We start from the raw sequence: 19085 nt of genomic DNA on the forward strand, positions 1-19085 counted from the left end.
AGGGCTCAGCGGTTTCTCCTGTAGGTCGCTGGCTTCCAGACTTTTGAACAGGACCACTTAGTATGATGTACTTTTTTAAAATTTTTAAAAAATGTTTATTTATTTCTGACAGAGAGAGAGGGACAGAGCATGAAAGGGGGAGGGGCAGAGACAGAGGGAGACACAGGATCCGAAGCAGGCTCCAGGCTCCGAGCCGTCAGCCCAGAGCCCAACGCGGGGCTCGAACTCACGGACCACGAGATCATGTCCTGAGCCGAAGTCAGACGCTCAACCGACTGAGCCACCCAGGCGCCCCCGATGTATTTTTTTTTAAGGGGAGAAAGGGGGAGATTGATTTCAGCGGCTGGCCTTTTATTTTTTACCAAATAAGGACATCAAAAAGAGGGGGGGGGGTGGAAACAGCAGGTCTCACTGTCACTTAACTAAAACGGGCATTTTATACACAAAAGCAGATTTATGCTTATGGGCAGAAAATCACACCATTTAGAGTTTTGCTTTTTCTACTCTGCCGCGGGCAGGTGGGGACTTTGTTAGGAACACAGAGCGTGTGTAGACGGGCACGAGCAGGCTGGAGGGCGCGATGGGACTCAGACCTGCGGTCACAGATCCCGAGGCCACCTTGTCCTTACCCTGAAACACGCCGAGCTCTAGAGCGGCGCGACTCCCCCAGGCCTTCCGTCCCATGCCGATTCTGACGGAGGAGGCTGCATTTCTAGCTGGCTCCCTGCGCTGCTGGTCCAAAGACCAGGCTTTGAGCAGCGAGGCCGACCGAGTTCTGTGTTGTCCAGCGGCACTTTCTGCGACGATGGAAACGTTCCGGATTGGCGCAGTCTGTTAGCCACGACCGCACACGAGCACGGGGCCGTAGAGACGTGGCTAGTCCCAACAGGTATGTGATGTACGTGTACCGGACTTCAAAGACTTAGTGCAAAATGAAAAACGCAAACCACCTCGTCAATAACTTACTTCACACCGATCACACGTGGCGGTGATTTTCTGCGACGCACAGGGTTAAGCAAAACGTACTACCGAAATTCATCTCATCTGCTGCTTCTCACTTCTAAGGGGCTACCATAAACTGTAGACTTTCCTACCAGCTGGCTCCACATTTGCACCGGACAGCATTGTTCTAGAGCCTCTGAGACGTGTGAGTCACCCAGCCTCTGTTGAATGCCTCCGGTGACAGGGAACTCATCACTTCCAAAGACAACCAATGGGAGATTACAGTTAGAAATGTCCTTTGAGATTTTCCTTTATTATTTTTTTAATTTTTTGAAATTTACTTTTGAGAGAGAGAGAGAGGGGGAGAGAGAACAAGCCGGGGCGGGGGTGGGGGTGGGCAGAGAGAGGGAGACACAGAATCCGAAGCAGGCTCCAGGCTCTGAGCCATCAGCACAGAGCCCGATGCGGGGCTCGAGCTCACGAACTGTGAGGTCATAACCTGAGCCAAAGTCAGACGCCCAACCGACTGAGCCACTCAGGTGCCCCAGAGATTTTCCTTTAAAGCCACCGCCCCTTCCCACCCTCTGGTCCTGTCCAGGTCTGTCCTTCCTGATGTGCCCGCCTGCTGACCTTCCAGGACCGTCAGCCTCTCGAGATCCTGTTTGAGCCTGGAATGCCTTCTGCTCATTCTCCTGACCGATCATCCATAAACATGCCTGGTTCGGCAGTGCCCTTCCCACCGAAAACGGAACAAATCCCCAGGCACAGGCTCTCCATTTCTAACCCCACCTCCCATGCCAGGCAGCCCTCGCTGGTGGCTGTGCTGCTTTACTGATGAGAACCTGAGGCTCAGGAGGACGGCAGGTTGGGCAGAGCAGAAATCAGACCTGGCCCTGGTTTTTACTCCAGGCTTTACCCCGGCACTTCCCCGTGTGGCTGGCGACGGCAGTGAGTTCTCGCTTGGCTCCCCGTCTAGTGGGACTCTAGAGGTCGTGGGACCTCCCCTCCTCATACACAGTCCGAGATCTGCACCCACCACATGCAGAAGCTGAACCGGAGGGAAGGGGTTGGCCTCAATGACGTCTTAGTGACTCCCCGACCCCAGATGCATCGCCAGGGTGACGCATTCGCTCAGGGGCTCAGGAACTTGCTTCCTTCTGGTTCCCCTTAACAGCTTGCTGAAGTTCCTTCTGAATTCCCGACCTGCTCGTCTCCACCAAGAGAAGCAGGAGAACAAAGGAAGCCACCGAGGAACGAGGGAGCAGGGCCCCTCTCCCAGCCAGGTGGCCCAGCATGGAGGCAGAGGGACGAGGGGAACTTTCCTCTGGAACACCCCCAAACGCTGGGTGGTAGGTTCCCCGCAGTGGGGCAGAGAAGGGGCAGTTTTCATCGTCACAGCGGCTTCCTTCTGCCTTCGCAACGCCTGCCTACGACCACACGCTCCCACGCACGCCGCACACGAGCACTGCGGTCTGATACCTGCGCCCGCACGCCCGCCCGCCGGACACACTGAAGCCGCCTCCTCGGGCTGACTAAGAGGCTGGACAGCACGCCTGGGTTGGTGACGATGGGGCAGGTATGGACCGGGAGGGGGGCAAGAAGCAGGAGTCTCTGCAGCCCCCACAGCCCTCCGGAGGGGAAGGAAAGACAAAGCAAAATCCCACCTTGGAGACACAGAAGCCTGGGCCTGGCAGGGAAGACGTCGGCTGGCCCCCTCTCTGCCCACCGGGGTGGACCCCGCACGTGCCCTCGTGGCCACGTTCGGGGGGACACGTGCTGGCCACTCTTAGAACTCCTCTGTTGTGACTGAGTCGAGCCTGTGACCCCAGGGGGCACAGGACTGGGGGCGGGGGGCTTTGTTTCCAACTCTCCCCCCAGGGCCCTAATGTAGCGCCTGGTACCAACAGCTGCCCCGTGGATAATTCGTGGACGCCCTGGGGGTGCCGCCCTCCCCCTCCTCTGCCGACTCTCTGAGCTGCTCAGGGGCCCAGAAGCTACAAAGACCTTGATGGCCCCTCGGAGCTCCTAACCTGGGGGAGGACAGGACTCGCTTCCACTGCCTCTCGAGGCTGCCGCAGGTGGGCTGGGCCCGGCTGGCCCCAGAGCCTCCCCAGGCCTCCCGTGAGCCCCCCGGCTGCAGCCCCAGCGGGCCTCCTTCAGAACCGGGCTCGCTCTCCCCGGGCACCCAGACACCACGGACCACACCTGCCGCGCCGGCGACACAGAAGCCCGCAGCCGGTGCAGCTCCAGGCTGCACGGCCCCTGATGGAACCACGTAGCGATCTGCCCGTGGGCCGGCAGGCTATGGCGGGGCCCGGAGGGGGTCATGCAGGCTGGCCAGGGTTCAGAAGATGGGAGGGGGCGAGAATCCCCCGGGGGAAGAAGACACGGGTGAAGGGGAGAAACAGGGAAAACGAATACGGGAAGGGAGAGGAAGTAGGCCGGGAAGGAAGAAGGGGGAGAGGCTCAGAAGCACGGAAAATTCTGGAAGCGAGAATGGACACGAAGGCGGATGACAAAGGCTGGAGGCCAGTCAGGAAGCACGGAGAGAGGGGCTAGCAGGACAGAGGCCGATGGCAGGCGGGGACAGCCATGTGCAGCCTCACGGGGACCCCAGAGGTCTGGGTCGGCTGGTCAAGCCCTGGCCTTGGGGAGTAAGGGAGCCCTGTCGGCAGCTGCCGCTTCTTGGCACCCGGGTTAGAATCAACCCCCTGGTCACAGAGGCCCTCGAGGGTCCCTTGATCCCACACCACCAGGAGCTTTGGACGCTGCCCACAGGCCCGCTGCCGGCTGAGTTAGGAGTCAAGGCCCGCAGGCCCCGTCCCAGGGCTGGCCTGAGGCGCTGCGGGCTCCTGCTCTCTCCCTGGAGCCCCACGTTCCACTCTGAGCCACCTTCAGGTGACTGTCCCCAGGACCAGAGAGCATGTGGGCCTGGACCTCAGCCTCACCCCCCGCAAGGACGGCGGCCACATGTGATTCCCAAGCTCTATGGCTCAGCACCTGCCCGGCCGGTGTCGTGGGCACAGGCTCTGGGCCACGCCAGGGGAGGGGACAGGCCTCAGGCACAGTCGGCCCTGCTGCAGTGTCCTTCCCTGCCCTCTGCTGACCTCCCAGCACGCCCGCTGCGGCCTGCTTAGCCCCGTGCCCCACCATGCTTGCTCCCCGGCCCTGCCAGCCAGACGGGCCAGGAAAGCCCACAAACTTGGGTCCTGGTGTGGGGCTGTCAGCACGTGGCTTCTCTGTACTCGATAAGGACCCAGAACCTCAGTACAGGGGGGGCCTGCTCCTCAGACTCACTGGGGGTCCCCAAAGGCAGGGAGGATGATGGCCAAGCCAACCCTTCACTTCTGATTCCGGGAAACAGGGTACGTCATTTGAACCTCAGTCTCCCGCCGTAGCTGCGAGAGACGGGCGCAGGCCTCCTTGATGGAATCGGAAAATCCCGCAAACGCTGTCCCGAGAAGGGTCGGCCACTCCCCACCTGCTTCCGGGACCACCCCCAGCCCTCCGGGCCCCGAGACACGCACGTCTGTCCACATCGCGACGCGCTGGCTTGGAAAATGCCCCACGCGCCCCCACCGCTGGGCAGGGGCGCCGCGCAGGGCAGTAGGGGGTCCGCGGCCGCTCTGTGCAGACTTCGTGCTCCGCTGGGTCTGAACGCCCAGCACCCGGCCTCTCCTCCGTGGAGCGCCCTCCACCTGTGCCCAGGGCTGGACCTTCCCGCTGTGGGCCACATGCCCACCTGGCTCCTGTGCCCATCGTCCGCCCAGCGCACAGAGCTCCCCACTCAACGCTCTTCGGAGAAACCCGCGTGCCCGCAGAGCAAGATGCAACGAGCTAGGCCACTTCCGCTCTCCCCAACCCAACGGGAACCTCCGGAACGCTGATGGCGACAAGTCTGTGGGCAAGATGAGAGTTCACGCCGTGTGAGGGCTCCCGTCGGGTCACTTCTGTCTCGCGCGTGGCCAGGAAGCGGTCAGAGGGCAGGACCTCCTCGGTCCTCGATACCCCCCCAGCCCGAGGCTTCTGGGGTCGAAGCCAGGCTCTGCTGGTCAGTGGCTTTATGAGTCAGCACATCACCTGGCCTCCACGTGCCTCAGTTTCCCCAACTGTAAAACGCGCACGTACGCTCAGCAGACTCCACAGCAAGTGTGAGCCGCCAGAGGGAAAAGTGGGTAAGAAGCCACAGAAGCCGCGACCAGGGGACAGCAACAGAGCAGACGTGGATCGCGTGCATTGCCCAAGACGCGGACGCGCTTCCGTTCGGTGCCTGCCCCTCCCGTTGGCCGGGGCGTACCCACGGGCACGTTCTGCCACCTGGAGCAAACGTGTCTCAGACGGGGGTTCCTGGAATCACACCAAGGCGACAGGCCAACTGCCCAGGGAACGGAGACAGCCGTCAGGCGTGCTCGGACTGTGTCAGAAGGGGCGTCCCCTTTGCTACGGTAATTAAACCTACTAAGAGTTCCTGCGTTAGCAGGTCCGCTACCCACCCCCCCACTGATTATTAATAGAAGAGCTTCCTAATGAATCTCAAATAGACCCCGGGATTCCCTGACCACCCCCCCCCAGAAGTCTTTGGGTTCCACACCCCGAGGGGACGCATCTTGTCAACAACACCAAGACGCGGCCTGCCTCACACTGGAAGCTGCGTGGAAACGCCACATCCTCCACGGAAACTTCCGGTGATTGCCAGTGTTGTCGAGGGCACGCAAGGCCATCTGTGATTTCATCTTGATTAAGAACAGAAGGATGATGAGATCAACAGAGCTCCAAACGCGGCCCGCAGGAAGGCCCCAGTGCTCGCAGTCTCCAGGGGCTGCTGTCCGTGGGACCAGCCAGCATCCTGCCGGCACGGCCCCTCCTCTTGGTCGCCGGCGCTCCCTCCTACGAAACTTAAGGCGCCTGTATCTCTCCCCCAGAGCGAGTTCCCGGCTTTGCAATCGGATATGGTGATAAGATTCCTCTATAGGGCACTGCAGCTTAGTAAGAAGTAATTACTGTGACAAAATCCCATTTTGTGGCACAGGGGTCCCCCCCCCCATTCTTTACAACTTTCTTCTACTGGAGCCCAGACAAGGGCCTCACAGGGAGTGTTGCTAATGTTCTAGATTTCTAGACGAGCTCCTTCTTGCTCTGAAAGGTGACCGGTATTGACCTCACCCCTTGCCGGGCTGGCCGCAATGCACCACGGATGACAGCACCCCAGGATCCCTAGGTGGGGCCAGATGTAGGGGGACAAGGGCTCTGGGCCGCCCTGTGGGAAATCGAGGGCCCAGTGGCGGGCCGGGCAGGTGGGGACACAGCCGCTGCCCGGGGCTGCTAGGCTAGGCTCTTAGCGAATGCCAGAGCCCAGCTGCAGCCGGGTTTCTCCCGGTGCTGGGGGACCTGAAGTTTGTCCAGCGGACAGTCGGAACTCTGACAAATAAATATCAGCACCACCGAGACGCTGCGAGAAAGGATGCCCGGCAACGAGCATCTCTGATGAATTACAGAGTCACTGCGTCCCAGAGGGGACGCGGCCCGTCCTCTGCACACTTGGGGTCCAGCCCGTGCAGCGGGAAGAGCTTGCCACGTTAACAGAGAACGGCATTCTGCTGGTTGAGGTTTTACGTTCTAATTTCAAGTTTGAAAGACGGTATGTTTCCGACGCTTGCCTGTTTAAATGCTGTATCTTAATGCGCCGCAAACCACGTCTCTTGTCTTGCTTGATTTCACGTATTTGCTCCTGCTCCTGTTATCAAACGTGCTGCCGAGACTGAACACACAGCCTACATGCGGCACCAAGGCTCACTCATGCAGACCTGCAACTCCTCGGTGGGGCTGCGGGGGAGGCGAGCTTGGATTCTGGACACCCGGCCAGGGGCCGCCCGGCCAGGGGCCGCCCCAGGCCCCCTCCTCACATGGCCTCCACTTCCAGGGGGCACAGGAGGCTCTGTCTCACTCCCAACGTGGTTTGGGACAAGCAAGGTCTCCAACTAAGCGTCATTTTTTGTCTTGCATTGGCCCTGGACCACCAGACCTGCGTGAGCTCCTATTAACATGTGCCCCCAAAGACAGCCTGGAAACGGCTGCATTAAGATCTTCCCCGGCCCACGGAGACACACGGCCACCCGCTGCGGAAATGCCTCATAGGAAACAGGGTACTTCGGAGCTTGGCCCCAGTGGGCACGCTCTGGCTTTCCCAGAAGCAATTCTGCTCATGGCTGACACCCACTCGGAATGGCTACGGCTCATCGGCATCTTCTTGCTTTCCCCGCTGCCCCTACAGAAAGTTCCAAATGCCGTTAGTTGGGGACGCAGTCACCCAGCCCTGGAAGAATCAGAGTGCCTTCCTCACCGGTCCTGCTGGCACGTTCACCCCAACTACGAGCACACGTCTGACTCCATCAAGATGATGCCAACATCTGGCATTTTCCAGAGGCTGGCTGGTACTTCATCCTAACTCAACCCTCCCATTCAGCCTGGGAGGACAGGACGCTTTCTCCGAGGAAGATCCTGAGGTTCAGAGAGGGGACCTGACTTGCTTAACACAGCCAATAAGCCCTGGAATAGCCTCCAATCCTACTGTCTGCAGAGGGGGCTGGAGTCCCTTCTAGCAGCCCAGGGCATACGTTCCGGTGGCCATGGAGGGTGGTACAGATGCTTGCTACCTGAGTGGTCTGCCCCGTGACTTCACCTGTGAGCTTGTTAGAAATGCAGATTCCTGGGCCCCGCCCCAGAGATCCCCAAGCGATTGCTGTACTCATGGAAATTTGGGATGCCCTGGAAGGCTGACCTCCCGGGTCCACCCTGACTGCGTGCAACTCACGTGATGATGGAGAATTTCGGGAGTCGGCCACGGCTCGGGCTTGGACACCTGCCTGCCTGGGGGCAAAGGGGTCCCCTCGGCAGTTTTTGTGGCTATTGAGCTGTGCCCAGGACTGCCCAGATGTCACAGGTGGTCCTATGGAGGGTGGGATCAAGGGCCAAGGTCTCTGGATTCCAGGCCACTCCGGCTGCCCTTTGCTCCTCACCTTCAGGCAGTCAGTCCCCCGGCCCTTCCTCTGCAGTTGCTGACGTGTTCGGCGATCCCCACCTCGTGGATCCTAGAAAGGGGCTGACCTGAGTACCCAGCAGTCCAGGGGCTGACTGACCTGGCTCAGCTCCGAGGGCCCCGTCTCTGCCTGCTGTGTCTACGGCTCCTCCTGAGCCACGTGCCATGGTCCCTTCTTTCTTGGCTCTCTGGAGAGCCCAAGGGGCACAAAAAGACAAGAGCCCGCCATCCAAAGGCCCAGCTCCACTTGGAGCCTGTCATCGTCTCCAAGAAACACACACTTCTGGGCTCCTCTCTTCAAATGCATACATGGGAGAGACGGCGGCAATACATGGTCACTTAAGGCCATTAGGCCTGGCCTGACCCTGACCATCAGCACTGCCATGACACCGACTACCTTCTGCCTCCCACCTCTACACCCAGCCCAAGGTGCACACCTGGTCCTAAGGGAGCCCTCCCGCTGGGTTGTGCAGGCCCCAGGACAGCCAGCCCGAAGCTCTCCAGGCCTCACCGGGCTTCTCCCTTCAAGCCCCAGGCCTCTTCAAGCAGGCAGCCGCCCCCACCCCTGCAGGCCCAAGCAGAGGTTCAGGGTGCTACAGATAAAAAAGGCAGCCCCACAGTGCCAGGAGGAAGGACAGGCCCCGAGGTGTGGGCGGCCACGGTGGGTGAGGCAGGCTACTGCAGCCCCCAGTCGGCTCTGGCTGGGCTGGGACTGGGAACAGCAGCCCGGAGAGACCAAGGGGCCCGGGGGAGGCGAGGACGGCCCCTCTCCGTCTCCAATGCAGGCCTGGGACCGCACCGATTCCGCATTGGGTGGGATCGCAGGACCCCCCGCCCCGGCACACCACGGCAGGCGGGCAGGCAGTAGCTGATGCTCTGCGCTCACCTCCCCTGGAGCGTCCTGGGGATTTTGGGGGCTCAGAGTCGCTCTGGCTTTCTGCCCCCCTCACCAGCCGGAGCTTCCTGCGCAGCCCAGCAGATTGCAAAAGTCTGGCCCCAGCCCCCTCCCCGGCCGGAGCTCCCGGGCCTCCCTCGCCGGCCCCACCAGGCGGGTGGCCCGTCTCCCCCGAGGCCCGCTCGCGCTCCCCGCTGCAGCAGAGCTCGGCGCCCCCGCCGCCGCCCCCGCCTCCGCGCGGCCCCCCGGCTTTCCCGACGCGGCCGGGGAGAGATGGGTGGGGTGGGGGGGGGTCCCCCGCCCCCCGCCCTCGCGCCCCCCGCGGCCCGGCGCGAAGTTCCCCAAAGTGACCGCGGCGACGAGAACCCCCGCCCCCTCCCCTCCGGCTTCCCCCGAGACTCCGCCCGCCGCCCCCTCCCGCGCCTTCGGAAAAGTTGCGAGCGACGCCCCAAACTCCGGCCCCCCGCCCGGCGCCGCGCGCGCCCCGGGCGACCCCGCGCTCGGCCGCCGCTCCCCCCGCCGGGCCCCGGCGCCATGACGCGGGGAGCGCAGCGGGGCCCCGGCGGCGGCGCGGAGGCGGCCGAGCGCGGGGTGGGCGGCGGCGCGGGGCGCACGTGCGCCGGGCGGGGGGCCGCGCCGGGCCGGGGGCAGCTTACCTGTTGGAGGTAGAGGAAGGCGGGCGGGCAGGGCACGGAGTGCGGGAGCATGCTGCCGGAGTTGGACAGCAGGAGGCAGCCCGAGTTCGCCATGGAGCACAGCATGGGGCGGCAGGGGGGCGCCCGGCGGCCGGAGGCAGCTCTGCGCTCGCTGCGCGGCTCGCACCCTCCGCGCGTCCCTCGGTGTGTGCGCGCGCCCAGCCTCCCGGGCGCCCTCTCGGTCTCCTCCTCCTCCTCCTCCTCCTCCTCCTCCTCCTCCTCTTCCTCCTCTTCCTCCTCGGCCCTCCCCTCCCCCGCGCGGCGCTCCTCAAGAGGGAGGCATGGACGGCGAGCGGCGCGCTACTGCCCGGTGCTCCCCTGCCCGGGCGGGGGTGCTGGGGAGAGCGCGCGCGAGAACACGGCCCGGTAGGCTGTGTGCGCGAGAGAAGGGGTGAGGGCAGCGGGGGAGCGGGCGCCCGTCACTTTGGAGCCACCGGAGCCCTGTCTGCAAAGAGTGGCGCGTGTGCGTGTGAGTGCGCGCGTGTGCGCGCGTGTGTAGCGGTGGGAGGGGGAGCCCCTGGCGTACTCCAACATCAAACAGAGCCCCGCACCGAGGGAAGAGAATCCGGAACGACGGCGCGACAGCTGATCCCACACTTAACCCCTCGCCCGCCGGCGCCCTCCCCCCGGGCCCCTCCGCGGCCCTCCTCCTTCGCGAATCCCGCGGCCGCCCACTCTCCCCCCGCCCCCCCCCCCCCCCCCCGCCGCGGGGTCGGGGTCTGGAATCTCCCTCCGGCCTCGCTGTGTCCGCCGGCCGCTGCGGACAGGAGCGGCTCTGCGGCCCGACCGGAAGGCGCTTCGTCCTGCTTGGCGTTCAGAGAGGCGCCTCTCATAAGCGAGGCCGGCTCCGTGGCGGGGATGTCGGTGATGTAATGAGGGCATCTACGCAGAGGCTTCCGAGCGAGCGGGGAACGCTTCTCGGCTGCCCAGAGCTTGGAAACCCAGCTGGAGCCCCAGGGGGCTTCTCCCGCCCTCCCCTTGGCCCCCAGACCCCATTTACACCGTAGGCCTGCCACAGGCACATGGTCTCGTGGATATTTAATGGGGGGGGAGAGGGGGGACAAGGGGCACTGTTCACAACGCATCCTTCCCTCCCCATCCCCAAACACACTGGACTTGGTGTGCGCGCACAATGCAGCAAGAGAGCACATGTACCCACCTCTGAACCCAGTCCCTGCCTGGCACGGGTCCTGATTGTCCCCTGCAGCATCCCTGTCACAGGTGTGTGTGTGTGTGTGTGTGTGTGTGTGTGTGTGTGCGTGTGCCTGTGTGTACGTAGATCTGTAGTTCACCAGCCACACACCCCCCCCCACGGGCCTGCCACACGTTTACGCTGGACAGATGCCCCTGGCCAGGCTCAGTTAACCAGGACAAGCCACAGGTGAACCTGGCCGTGAGGGACCGTCTGCTGCTTGCCACCGTTCGAGGTCGAGACGGCAGGGAGATATACCTGACTAACCGCTGGCCCCACTTACGCATGCTCCCCTGGGCAAGGGGGGAATCCCAAATATCCAGCACCAATTCTGGACTCACCTGTCTTACCCAAAGGCACCCCTGATTCCCTTTCACTTCTGAGAGTGAGCCCCTACTCTGGAGAGAGGAAGGGCCAGGACCACCTTGGGATGGGATGACCACCAGCCTGAGAAGCAAACGGAGGCCCCTTCGCACGCTCTGTGACTTCAGGGAAGCCGCTTGTCCTCTCTGGGCTTGCATTTCCGCACCTGCCCTAGAGGTTGGGTGGATGATGTCCGAGGACACGTCTTATGGTGCTCACTGCAGGACGTGTCCGTGAGGGTCACTTAGGAGGAAGCAGGGACAAGGGGACAAGGATGGGCTGAGGATGGGCTCCCTCCAGGCGCTGTCTGGAGCAAGCTCGGCTTGAACAAGGCAGGCAGGTGTGTGCCCCTTGGATGCCTGCAAATGTCTCAAAGCAGCCTGCACAGTCCCTTCCTTAGAAGGAGAGGGGTACAGTGTCTGGAAGGCAGGCAGATAGCAGAAGGGGCAGAGAGGAAGGGACTGCCGTGGGGAGAGCCGGCCCCCGCCAAGCAGTTGCGCTTGCCTGACCCTTTTCCGGAATCCTACTCCGTGATCCTCCCACGGGTGGGGCTCGCAGGCGTGGCTGTGGACTTGCCGAGGTAGCCCCCTGCCCTTGGGCTGGATGGTTATTGGCTCGTCTCCCGGACGAGGCTCCCCAACGGCCTGAGACAGGGGCGCTGGCCGGCGCTGAGGTCTGGGGCATCTGAGGGAGGGGACCTGGCCGGGTATAGCATCTGCGAGGGGACACCTCGTAGAGGGCTGTCCTGTGGAGGCTGGCACCCCAGAGTGGCCCTGGCTGCAAGAGCAGGGGCGGCCCTGCGGGCCTCTTGCCTCCCAAGTCCTGCTGTCCTGCCCTCCTGTTTCAGGAGACTCCCCTCTCTCCTGTTGTCGCCTCCCAAGCGGCTCGTTCCCTGGAGGACATTCAGGAATCTGGGGCATCTGTGTGGCGTTCACCCCCCAGCCCTGGGCTCCACGTCCACTCTCCATGGGAATCATTCACTCGTTCATTTGCCTTTGTTACCAAGCATCTACTGAGATCGAGGCTTTCTCCCGCCCCATAGAGGACTGGAGAGTGTGTCCTAATCATTGCCCAACACATAGGAGGCACCGTTTGTGGGCTGCCTCTCCTGCTTTTCCTTATCGAGAACCCACTATGTGCAGACAGGCATTGCGCCAGGCGCCGGAGCTACAGAACCAAAATTCTCTGCCCGGGAGTGAGTGTACCGTCTGGTGGGGAAAGCAAGCCAAGACTACAGCTTATTGGGCTTAAGACCTGTGACGGCCCAGGATAGTGGGAGCTCAGGTCTGGGGTGAGCGTAGACTTGGGGTTGGGTCAGGCAAGTTTTACCTAGAGGGACCCCTGAGCTCAGTGGTTGGCCCCACGAATGCCAGCCGTGGCGCCGGGATGGTTTCGGGCACTCTTGCACCTGGTCATCTGCGGGGCCTTTCAGACCAGCCACCTGGCTTCAAGCCTCACCTCCAGAGAGTGTCAGGCCCGGGGAGCATGTCTGGACACCTGCCTCCGTCAGCCAGCTAATCACACCCGGGCTCCAGGGAGACCGAGAACAGCAAAACAGAATCTTAAAAGCCTCCGGAAGAAGGATTTGAACAATGTTGTGTGTCTGGCTTATTTCTCAGGACAGGGGGCTGGTGTGCCCACCACCTCTTGAGCTGTGCCACGGGCTTGTGGCTTCCACTTTGAGCCAGTTATTAGCTGACAAACTGACACAGGCCTCTGTCCACTGCGCGTTGTCTTTGTGGGGGGCGGTCAGGCCGCTGAATATTTAGCCCATCTGGTCTCCCCCTCAAGAGTTGAGTGTTAGGAGAACAGGAAATTTGCTGGCTGGGTCACAGCATCGCCCCAATGCCTGGAATGGCACCTGGCAGGGATGAGTGCCGTTGTCCCTGCCCTGTCACCCCCACCTCAAGGCTTATCCTGATGCTGAGTGGGCCACGGTGGCCAGAGGGGCTTGGAAACACAGGCCCTGAGAAGCCTGGGCGAAGCTGTCACAAGAAACCAGAGCCCCTGGGGTTGGCGAGACCTTTTCTCCACAGGCTGGGGGAGAAAGGAGGAGAGTGGCCTGTGCTCCTCCAGCAGTGCTCCCGGGAGCACCCCGGTGGCACAGAACACATCGATGGTGACTCTGAGTCTGAGTCTGTGCCATCGCGACGGTCAGGAACCCTGCCCTCCTCCGGGGCCTAGGCAGTGACGTGCAACACTGTTCAGGTCCCCTGGACTCCTCCCAGCCCTCCAGAGCCCCCGGTGCCTCCTGAGTGGTGGGTGGGCGAGGCCCGGGGCCCCGGGGCTCTGCTACCCCCGCTTCTGGGGTGAAGGGAGGCTGCGCGCTGGGAAAGGCTGTCAATCCAGTGCTAATATTCACTACTTTAAAAAAAAAAGCCAAGGAAAAAAATATCCCATTCGCCCTGAATCTGAGAAAGCCCTTGTTAGGGAGGCAGGAACTGAGCTGTAATTATTTCTGCGCTCCTGGGCACCACTATAAATATCAGGCAAGGAGGCACCTCAAAAGGTCCGGATGGTTCCAAGGCTTTGGAGATCTCCTGGCTCCTTCCTGCCCCACCCCCCACCCCGTGTCACCTTCCCTGGAGGAAGCCCTCCTGTCTTTCCCGCACTTTCTGGGAGACCCAGGCCCACATAGCCTTGCAAACACCCTCAGTCTCTTTGGTGTGCACCTCTGTGAAATGGGGACTTGGAGTCTCCCTGGGGAAGGGCACGCCACAAAAGAATTCAAGATGGCCCGTGTTTCTAACAAAAGGTGGGCACGACTCTGTGGTCAAATGATCCGGTGCAGTGCTGCCCGTGACGCTTGTCCCATCCTTTGGGAATTCCCAGGGCCGTCTGTCGGGCACGTCCCAGCAGGAAACTAGAAGTCTCTCAATCCCTTTAAGGGAGGTTGGGTAGGGGGCTGCGTTACTATGGGCCTGCCCCTCTCTCCCCTTCTGAGTGCCCAGGATGGCGTCCTCGGCTGTCACCTACGCCGGGAGGACAGCCCGGAGCTTGGCAAAGGCGTGCCAGGACAAGGGGTGAGCTCACCGTCTCCGGTTGCAGCGGGGCCATAATCGACAGAGACAGCGTGCTCCGTGCTCTAGCAGAGCCAGATCTCCCTGCCCCAACGTCGGGGTATTTGGCACAGGCTTGGGCATGAGCACTGGAGGTGGGGGCGAGGAGGCGGGAGCAGCAGAACCATACGTGGCGTCTCCCCGGTAGGGTGGGCTCGGGTGGGCATGTCTCAGGGAGCGTTGTGGGTGCGAGGGAGGGTGGGGTGACCCAAGAAGCCTCTTCCATGGGAACCAACCAGCTGAGCGCTCTTCCAGGGGGATCACACCCCAATTCCACGGCTGAGGGAACTGGACTGGAGTCAGGGGAAAGCCCCCGGCTGCTGGGGGCGCCTCCAAGAGACACCACTGGGGAGATGTCAGGTTGAGGACAGGAGGCCCTTTGTCTTCATGTAAAATGTGGGAAGCCCTCAGATCCCCAAAGGTGACGGCTTGCTTCCTTACTTTGGGATGGGGGGAGCATTTTCTGCCTCGTCTACGTGTCCAATTCACCCAGAAGAGCAGAGGAACTGGGGGGGGTGGGGTGGTCAGCCCCTGTGACTAAGGGGACTGCTCCTGGCCAGGTTGGGAGTGAGCTGCCCTGGCTGACGAGGCCACACTGGAGGTGTCCAGCAGAGGGCCCACTCACACCGGCCAGAGCCTCCCCTTTGCAGCCAGGCCTGCGAGCAGGGGTTGCTGGGGATGCTCCCCGCCCGTGGGCCCCTCCGCACCCCTGAGCCACGGAGCATTCGGCAATGCAGAGGGGAAGCCAGGCCAGGCCCGCTCCGGGCTGCCAGGGCCAGCACCCACCTTCCAGCCCGGCAGCACCCCCTTCGCACCCACTGGTGCTGCCCCCCTGGTCCCAGCAGACTGCAGCAACAGTAGAAACCAGCGTGCAAAGGAAGTTTATTTATCTGTTTAATTAAGAGGCGCTTGCCCATCGTCTCACTTACAACCCTGTCCTGGCAAAATTAAACAGAATAAATATAGGAAGACTGAAAGCAAAGGGCACACTCGAGATATACAGGCAAAGCCAGAAGTTGCACGGGGTTGCGGTTATAAGCACATCTTTCTTTGGCAAGTTCCCCTCCCCTCGGGGCCCGGGAGCCGGAGGAACGCGCTCAGAAAAGGGGCTGTGGGTGCCGTGCGGCTCTGCTCTTTCCACTCAGGACTACTGCCAAGCTTTATTTATTTTGAATGAGCCCCCAGGACTCGTGCCTTCTCCTCTTCTGGAGCGGGGGAGAGAGCTCATCACAGAGCGACGAGAACATCTGAAAGCAGCCAGTGCTGTGAAGCTCTACCTTGGGGCTTGGTGGGTAAGAGGCCTCGGCAGCTGCAGCTCCGAGAAGCTCTTTGCATCTGGGCCATGAGCTCCTGGCAAGGAGGCAGAACGGGCTAAGAGAGCTCGGGAGAAACAGACCTGTGCTCTATGGTGCCAGCTGTGGCCAAGCCACCATTCAGGGGATTGGCCCCAGAATCCCACACAAGCCGGAGGAGGAAGGGGAGCGGAATTTTTATTTCTGTCTCTGATAGAAAGCTTCAAGAACCTGAAGTGTTTGCTTAAACATCCCAGGAACGAGAGTGTCCAAGGGGGAAAAAATGGCGATTTGCTGTCATTATTTGATTCCCAGCTATAACAATACCTCGCATTTGCTCAGTGCTTTCTCAACTTTTTCAACACCCCTTAACGTTGTCTCATTTCACTGGATCCTCACAAGGTAGACAGGGAAGGTACGATAATGCCCATGTGGTCTACAGTGGCACTTCCAGGGTCACAGAGGTGGCCCGAGGTCACACAACTAGCTAGAGGCAGGGTTTAGGCTGGAAATGAAGCCTGCTGGCTTGCAGATTCTCAAGAACCTCTCGCCTCTTTCCTACAACTGTGCTTGGCTCACGTGATTCTGTGAGTGTCCCCATCATTAGCACTTGGCTCTCTCTCCTAACGGGATCAACCCCAAACCAAATCTGTTAATGTAATCGTCATTTGCAATAGCTTGGGCATTTACTAATCACACCACTGCTCAGGCTGCACAGCAATTATCTCAAATTTCCTCTTTCTCATTAGGCAGGAGGTCGCCAGAACTCAGTAGGGTTGCTGAACCCTATGATCAAGCCAAGGAGAGAAGCGGCTGTTGGACAGAGGCAGACCTTCCACGGGGTTCCTAGCTGATCTGCCACGAGACGCTTGGTTTCCTACATCCTCGTCCCGCGCTCTGAGCTTGGCCTGCCACGGGGAGTCTTCCCGTCCTACCTAAATCTGTGCATGTCTCCTTGGTGCCCTGTGCCAACACCAAAAATGGTCACAGGGAAGAAAGAGTCCTGAGAGGCACGGGAAGTCTGCGTATTAGCTTGGAGGTGAAGATTCTAACTCTTTACTGCCCACCAACGAAATGCCCTTGGATGGCTGGGTGCCCAGGACAGACATGACCAACAACAGCCAGGGCAGGGCTCGTGTTACAGGTTTATCACTGTCAGAGGTTGCGGGGCAAAGGAAACCCTACATAACTCACTGCTCCACGGAGCCCACCCAGGTAAAGCACTAAAATCACCCTCCGCACCCCAATGGCTGCCCTTCAGCACCAGGGACAGCTCCAGCCCCTTGCTCTCAGCTCCCCCTCCTTTGTTGGAAAGGAAAAGAGGGCTCACAAGGTTAGGTCAATGGAGCCAGAAGGCAATTCAGAATCATACAGTCCAGTCCTCTGCCTTCTAGCTGGCAGTCACTGCAGCCTTCAGGGACAGGCGCTGTCTCTTCATTGGAAATTTTTTTCTTGAAGCACTCCACTGAGGGAGACCCTGACATCTCTCTGGGGAGTCCATTCAGATTTTTATCACCCGGACTGTCAAGAAATTCTGCCTTGTGTCTCCAACAAACCTTTCCACTTTAATTTTATTCAAAGGCAAAAAGCCTTGAAGGAGGGCCAAGGGGGAGGTTGGACCAGCGGCCGAGGCCACTGTCCCCTACTCTAACTCCCAGGAGGGGCGGGGGGGTCACCCACCAGAACTTGTAGAACAAGGCTGTGTGCTCCAGGGAAGGGGTCCCCAATGGCAGCACGGCACGCTTCAGGTGCTGAGAAGGGAGCACCGCGCACACGACGTGGGCGGCACTTTGGGAATCTCCCATTTCTGTGGCAGCATGAATCTGTGTCAAGTTCAGTTAGGACTGAGCTGGGGAAACAAGGCATCGGGGGCCGCTAAGCAGACAGCCATGGGAAGGGGGTCAAGGTTTGTTCCTTCATCCACAGCGGATGGGGCCGGGCTGCCCGGGAGAGAGGCGGCAAGGGCCCAGCCTTGTGTTTCCTGCCTCTTTATATAGACAGCAATTAAAATAGTTGGCCTCTCCACTTTGCCATCAGTTAAAATAAATCTTACTCGACAAAGACACCATTGCCCCTTCCTCCAGCCTTGGGTGCAGAGAGGCCACAAAAGGACAGATGCAGTGAAGCCCCGTAAAGAGGGAGTGATGGCCACGGAGTCACCCAGGGCCCAAGGACTGTGAAAGTCAGGTCCTCCCAACTCTGAACGAGTCCGCAAGACCTAATCAAGCATCTGCCTGCAGCCCCAGCCCTAGCACTCAGCTAGTTAAAAAGCAACCTCAAGGCCTCAGAAAGCAGAATGTGAGGAGGCTGGCATTCCACTCTCCCTCTGCCCCCTTGTGCCCCTTAAAGCCAAAGCATCAGCTCATTAAAAGCTCATTAGGAGCCCAAGGCAGCAAAGGCCCAGAGAGGCAGTGCTGTCCTGGCAAAGCGCACGGCCCAGGGGAGGCGGGTGCACTGTGTCAGGCGGCCAGTGCCAAGCTGCAGACAGGAGCTGAGTTGATGGAGCAGGGAGGTGGCTGGCAGTGGGAGGTGGGGAGGGTTTTCATGGAAGCCTCATGGGAGCTGAGCATGTCCCAGGATGCACAGGGGTGAGGACAGGCCCGTCTGCCAGGAAGCAAAGGAACAGAGTCTTACCTACAGACTCTCTTCCCCACACGCCAGCATAAAAGAAGCCCGATCTGGGGTCTTTCCCCAGGCTTGGAAGCGAGTGAACTCGGACAAGGAGGAGGGAAGGGCAGGCAGGACCCTAGCTAGTGTCAGCCGCGCCCGGCGGCTCTAAACACACCTGGAAAGTTGTATGAATTGTTGCCCACTGTGAGTACAATGTAGCAGAGAAAGGGGCAGTGCACCGCTGCTTGTCTCATTAGGCTCCCTAAAGGTTGCCAAGAGCAGGAGAAGCAGGACATCTCTGGTGGAGGTACGGGGCCTCAGGTGTGAGGCTCTTCTGGGGCCCCCTCCCCTGCTGGCCCTCCCTGCTTCTGCTCCCTGCCACACCTGGGGGAAAAGCCCTCCTCATTCCCCATCTCCTGTGGCACTGGGGTCCAGCACCGTTTGGCATCTACACAACCTTCCAGTTCCAAGACACGAGGTTTCTGAGAATTCACTGGCAGGGAGGTTTGGGGAAAGCTGGCAGGCTGAGGGCCTGTGCTGTCTTAGCAGCTCCCAGGCTTTCCTCCCGCTGAGAGTTGCTGCATTAGGAGAGAGGGAGCCGTCTGTGCCTTTTCTTACTTCCCTAGGATGCTGTGACTTTTGATTCCTGCTTGATTAATATACAGCCAACAGAGACTGTATTTAAGGCAGCTTTAATTCTCTCAGGTCACCAAACTCGGGGGCAGCAAAGCCACAAGGAGCCAGCCCCGCAATAGATCAAACACCGGGACCTTCAAATCGCTCCGTGGCCCAATTTCTCATCGCTGCTGCCGCCTGATAACCCTCCCAGCCTGGAGCCAATATCCCCCTTCTCTAAGAGTGGGCACGGGGACTAGACTTGGCAGCTGGGAAGGAGAGCTGGAAGGGCTCTTCACTGGACCTGCAGACCAGGGACAACTCCAGCCAGACCAGGGCGTCCAACCTGCCTTCCTGAGCCAAGGTGCTGATGGCTGTAAATGACC

Source organism: Lynx rufus, unplaced genomic scaffold (assembly GCF_022079265.1).
Source record: "Lynx rufus isolate CCGP_SWC_20201006 ecotype Redwood Valley unplaced genomic scaffold, mLynRuf1.p SCAF_37, whole genome shotgun sequence".
Taxonomy (NCBI): domain Eukaryota; kingdom Metazoa; phylum Chordata; class Mammalia; order Carnivora; family Felidae; genus Lynx; species Lynx rufus.